Source organism: Vicugna pacos, chromosome 6, assembly GCF_048564905.1.
Source record: "Vicugna pacos chromosome 6, VicPac4, whole genome shotgun sequence".
NCBI lineage: Eukaryota > Metazoa > Chordata > Mammalia > Artiodactyla > Camelidae > Vicugna > Vicugna pacos.
Genome location: NC_132992.1, coordinates 53,916,653 through 53,923,517, shown reverse-complemented (window position 1 = coordinate 53,923,517; position 6,865 = coordinate 53,916,653).

Below are 6,865 nucleotides of genomic sequence, written 5' to 3'. Positions count from 1 at the left end.
ATGGTTAGAGAGCATTATAAGATACCATCCCCAGAGAGTCTTGTGTAATTCTTTTGGGGCAGGACTCATGCATTGGTACTTTTGGAAGTTCTCCCAGGTTATTCTATTGTGCAGCCAGGGCTGAGAACCAGCCACCAGAATGATGTCCTAACTTGGCTGGCTATCAGAATCAGCTGAACGACCTTAAAAGATATAGGCTCTTAGGTCCTATCAGATTTTCCAGAGGAGAACCTGTGATTTTAACTAGTTCCTGGAGGCGATTGGGTGTAACTAGCCCTAAGTTAGGCAACCACAGATTTAAGACATGTTTATTAAAATTTTTAACTACCTTTTTTCCAACTGAAAAAGACAAATACATAGCAAAAAGCAAACAAAAAATAAAAAACAGTTTACTTACATACAAAATGGAAAGTAATAAATACAAAAATCCTCAACAAAATATTAGCAAACAGAATCCAACAACATAGAAAAAAGATTATAGACACCATGATCAAGTTGGGTTCATCCCAGGGACACAAGGATGGTTCAACATATGCAAATAAATCAACACGATACACTTCATCATTTCATCAAGAGAAAGGACAAAAATCACATGATCATCTCAATACAAGCAGAAAAAGCATTTGATAAAATTCAACACCCATTTATGATAAAAACTCTAATCAAAGTTATAGAGGGAACATCTCAAGGCAAGAACATACAATGGAGTAAAGACAGTCTCTTCAGTAAACGGTGTTGGGAAAACGGGACAGCTGCATGTAAAACAATGAAGTTAGAACACTCCCCACACCATACACAAAAATAAACTCAAAATGGCTTAAAGACTTAAACATTAAGACAAGACACTATAAACCTCTTAGAAGAAAACATATGCAAAACATTATCTGACATAAATCTCAGCAATGTTCTCTCAGGGCAGTCTACCCATGTGGGAGCCCATGATTGGGTTAACAGATTGTAACAATCCCAGCCGCTTATCTCCTTAAAGAAGAGGTGCTTAGTAACTGCCTTGAGGTTTTAGCAATGACCCAGGCCCCCAGCTATAAACTCTGGGCGGGCCTGCTGTTAGTCTTCTATCCCCAAAACAGCCTTGGGCTGGAATGGTAAAAAGCTGCAGACTCAGAGGTGAGAAGGCTGGTTAGCCAATGACGGGTAAGATCCCCTGAGGGGGCTACCTAAGACAGGCACAGCCTCCTGAGTCCAAGAAAAATCTTGTTAAGCAGCTGATTCTCATATGTTCTGCCCTGATAAGCTGAAAGGCTCAACACAATTATGATTCACCAAAAAGGGTCTTCTGACCTTGAGCCAAACACCAACAATAAACAAAGCCTTTGTACTCTTTGTGATCCCACCCTGTCCTTCCCTAAATTCCTGCTTCGACTGTACTCAATAAATACGAGAGATTTGAGAGGCTCGTGGAGTTGGCTCCCGATTCCCTCTCGCTCTCTTGACTTTTCCCCAGAGTCCTGAGTAATTCATTCCATCTTGGTGGGACTTCTGCTGGCCAGAACCCACAACTGGTGACGAACCCACATACCCAGGCAACAGAAATAAAAGCAAAAGTAAACAAATGGGACCTAATTAAACTTACAAACTTTTGCACAGCAAAGGAAACCATAAGCAAAACAAAAAAGACAACCTAAGGAATGAGAGAAAATATTTGCAAAAGATGAGACTGACAAGGGCTTAATTTCCAGAATATATAACTTAATAAGAAAAAAAAAAAAACTCAATTCAAAAATGGGCAGAAGACCTAAACAAGCAATTCTCCAATGAAGACATACAAATAGCCAATAGGCACATGAAAAAATGCTCAATATCGCTAATTATCAGAGAAATGCAAATCAAAACTACGATGAAGTATCATCTCACACCAGTCAGAATGGCCATCATTCAAAAGTCCACAAATGACAAATGCTGGAGAGGGTGTGGAGAAAAGGGAACCCTCCTACACTGTTGGTGGGAATGTAGTTTGGTGCAGCCATTATGAAAAACAGTATGGAGATTCCTCAAAAGATTTAAAATAGACTCACATATGATCCAGCAATCCCACTCCTGGGCATATACACAGAGGAAACCTTAATTCAAAAAGGCACATGCATCCCAATGTTCATAGCAGCACTATTTACAATAGCCAAGACATGGAAACAACCTAAATGTCCGTCGACAGAGGACTGGATAAAGAAGCTGTGGTATATTTATACAATGGAATACTACTCAGCCATAAAAAATAATAAAATAATGCCATTTGCGGCATTATGGATAGACTTGGAGATTGTCATTCTAAGTGAAGTAAGGCAGAAAGAGAAAGAAAAATACCATATTGATATCACTTATATGTGGACTCCTTAAAAAAAAAGAGAGAGAGACAAACTTATTTACAAAACAGAAACATATTCACAGACAGAAAACAAACGTATGGTTACAGAGTGGGGTGTGAGAAAGAATAAATTGGGAGTTCAAGATTTACAAATACTAACTACTATATATAAAATAGATAAACAACAAGTTTATGCTGTATAGCACAGGGAACTATATTCAGTATCTTGTAGTAACTTATGGAGAAAAATATGAAAACGAATATGTGTATGTTCATGTATGTCTGAAGCATTTGGCTGTACACCAGAAATTGACACAACATTGTAAACTGACTACACTTCATAATACATATTACACCATATCCTATGTTTGAATTATAATGCTGCCCAGAATAGCAGATATTATCTCTACATCCCATGAAAGACCATTTATGGCTGTATTTTATGTTTTACAGTGACTAATGTGATTTACAAACAGAATACATAGCAGAAATTTCATGGGAAAGTGTTTTTTCCTTCCTTCTCCTTTCCTTCTCCTTTCCTTCTCTACTCTTCAGATGTCTAGGAATTAAATCCAAATAGCATGGAGTCTATATATCCCCTGGTTGGTACTGTCAGAAAGCAGCACCAGCTGTCAGAAGAGGAAAACAAAACCCAGCCTCCCCACAGGGCATCATGGGAATCCTAAGGGCAAGCGGCCTGAGAAGGACGAGAAGAGCCCCCGTCATGGAGCCCATTTTTGTATCTTCCTGTTAGTAGTGTCATAGTGTCATCTTTTCATCCCCTCCTTATCTTTCAAGTATTTCTTTTGAAATATAATGTACATACGGGAGAGTGCACATACCGTAAGTGTGCAATCTGATAAAAATTTTAAACCTGATTATCTCTACATGATTATTACCTAGATTGAGACACTGACCATGACTAGGAACCGAAAATCCCCTTGAATTCCCTTTCAGTCTCTATACAAACCACACCCAACCAAGCATCATTCTAGTAATTTCTAAGAGCAAAGATTACTTTTACCAATTTTTATCATTAAAATAAATGAAATCATACAGGATGTACTTATTTGTGTCTGGTGTTTGCCACCCAACATTATATTTGTAGATTCATTTATGTCGTTGTGTATTGGTTGGTAGATTCCTCGCTCTTCTTGCCATGTGGTATTACAGTGTACAAATATACCACACTACCCATCCTCATGTTGACGAACATTTGCGCAGTTTACCTTTGGGGACTACTCCGAATAGTGCTATTATAAACATTTTTGTAAGTGTCTTTTGGTGAACATATGTAACACATTCGTGCATTGCTGCTGGCTCCTAGGAGTGGAACTTTTGGGTTAGAAATAAGCATATGTTTAACCTTAGCATATAATGCCAAACAGTCTTCCAGAGTGGCTGTGCCAACTTACACACCCCTCAGTAATGTCAAAGAGTTCCATTTGCTCCACGTTATCACCAACACTTGATATTTTCCATCTTTTTTAGTCATACTTGTGGGTGTATTGTGTTATTACACTGTAGTTTCAATTTGCATTTTCCTTATGACGAATGTAACTGAACATCTTTTCAGATATTGCTTGGCCACTTAGATATCATCTTTTATGAAATGTCAATTCCCTATCCTTTATTTTTAAAATCTTATGGTGTTTTCTTCTCTGTTCCTTTTTATTTCCTTGCTGTGTAAAGACTTCATCTTTCCGTCTGTTCTGACCCTAGGGAATCTTGATAACATTTGAATTTTTAGGGTAGCAGTCTTTCATTTTATTTTTGAGCCTGTGCTCAAAATAAGCACAGTATTTTATTAATGAGTATTTTATTTTATTTTAATGATAAATTGTTGGGGTGCTAAAGATATAAAACAAAGGACTTTTTTTCTTCAGAAACTTAAAATTTAGAAGCATAACCTACTAGGCAAAGGAAGTCCTGCTCAAAAGGTTTTCTTTTTGTCAGATAGATTAATTTAAAATGTGATAAAATGGATATAAAGTTTTTTTTAGTGAAATCCATACAAGATTACAGAATACAAGGTTATTTTCTTACTCAGAAAGCTTATATAGAATCATAGACTCATTAACACAGAGAACAGGTTAGTGGGTGCCAGAAGCAGGGGGTGGGGAGGAGAAATAGATAAAGGGGGTCAAAAGGGATAAATCTCCAGTTAAAAGATAAATCACTTCTAGGGATATAAAGTACAGCATGGTGACTAGTTAACAACACTGTATTTGAAATATTTGAAGTGTCTATTTGAAAGTTGCTAAGGGAGTAGATCTTAAAAGTCATCATCACAAGAAAAAAATGTAACTGTGCGGTGACAGATGTTAATCACACTTACTACGGCGATCATTTCACAATGTATAGATATATTGAATCACTACATTTCATAATGCATACATCTATTGAATCCCTGTACATCTTCAGCTAATACAATCCTAATGCCAGTTACATCTCAACTTAAAAAAAAAGCAAGAAAAGAAAATCCCTCATGAAAATATGACAGATTTTTAAATTGTCAGAATATTTGTTTTTACTTACTTAATTTTTAATTCAATAAAAGCTTCAAAATTACTTAGTGAACACTTTCATTTAAAAAGGGAAACAAAGCTGTCACCCTTCCCCTGCCCACATTACAGCCCAGTGAGAAAAAGCACTGAGGTCAGGCCAAAATCATAAAAACAAAAACTTTCAATTAATTAATAATTGCTGGTATGTTTCCATTTAAATATCCTTGCCTCATTATCTCTGGTTGCTTTTCAGACCGTTAGGTCACTAAAGTCTGCTCTGGGACAAAGGTTATTCCCCAGAAGTCAGGGGGAAAATTAGTGATTAAGGATATAAGTTAATTAATACAATCGTTCTGGCTTAATTATTTAAAGTCCAGTTTTCTTCCTCCAGCACACCTGAAAAAACACCATCCCCTAGCTATCAGAATTATACCAAGATCTGTAATTTTTCATGATAAATTCGTAGCTCTCACATACACAAAGGGAAGAATAGAACTCTGAAGGCAATTCACACAGAAATCTCTGTGTCAACGCACCCCTCAAATTCTGCATACACACACCCCTGCATATTTTTAAAAGATGGCCTCTCTAATATTAACAATGGGATTTTTGTTTCCAACTGGGCAATTTTAATCATTCTTTTAAGACATCTTTACCTAAAGAACAATCATTTTTTAACCATACTCTCTTTGAATACTGTGTGTTTTTTTTTACCATTTTAACAATTTTTAAGGTATAACTCAGTGTCATTAAGGACATTCATATTGTTGTGCAACCATCACCATCATCAATCTCCAGAATCATCTTCCTGAACTTAAACTCTCTTCCCTTTAAATACTCACTCCCTAACACCTCCTTCGCTCAGCATTCCACTTTGTCTTTATGAATCTGACTACCCTAAGAAACTCATATAAGTGGAATCATACAGTATTTGTCCTTTTGTAGCTGGCTTAATTCACTTAGCATAATGTCTTCAAGGTTCCTCCCTACTGCAGCCTGTGTCAGAATTTCCTTCCTTTTTTTAGGCTGAAGAATATTCCATTGTATGTACGGATCACATTTTAAAATCCATTCATCTGTTGACATTTAGATTGCTTCCACATATTGGCTATTGTGAATAATGTTGCTCTGCACATGGGTGTACAAATACTGTTTGAATCCCTGCTTTCACTTCTTTTGAAAGAAGTGAATAAAATCCCAGAAGTGGAATTGGTGGATCCTAGGTAATTCTACGTTTATTTTTTGAGGAACTGCCACAGAGGCTGCACCATTTTACATCCCCACCAGTAATGCCCAAGGTGAACACTGTATTTCAAATCCATCAAATCTGAATACCTTTTGTACAGATCACAAGACCTCAAGACCAGCATTTGTCTGTCTGTCTGTCTGTCTGTCTGTCTGTTTATCTATCTATCGATCTATCTATCTATCTATCTATCTACAAAGGTATTTAGAATGAAAACATTAATTTGCAACTAGTGGAAGCACCCTGAATGGGATGTTCCTAGCTGGGCTCTCTCTTGCTGTGTCTCTTACTCTTGCGAGAGGCAGGTCAGTAGGGGCAGAAATCTCATCCCTCCAACTCTGTAGCCAGAGGGACACGTCCTGGTGACACACCTAATTAGCCTAAGTGACAGAGATCTGGTCTCTTCCAGAGGGCTTTTCTGCAGGCTTGTAACTATCTTCTAGAGGTGGTCCCTGAACAGCACTGCCCAGAATGGCTTTTTATTTGCAATTTACTTCATCTTTGACAATCTAGTTGATTTCTCCTGGTTTTCCCCCTCTAGTCTTCTAATCAATATAATCATTTGTCTTTTAGTATTTTGGCCAATACTTGTCCAAGAATTTGTCCAGTGGGTTTCCTTGTACCCAGATCGTCCACACCCCAGGCAGGAAGTTGCTTTCTGAAAAACTTCCAGAAGGTGATCTGCATTTTGATCAGTATTTTGTTAGTTGTAATTATTGTGACCTTTGGAAGGGCAAGAAGGTTTTTTATACCTGAACTGTCTGGGCTGACAGACTTGCTCATGTTCAAGTC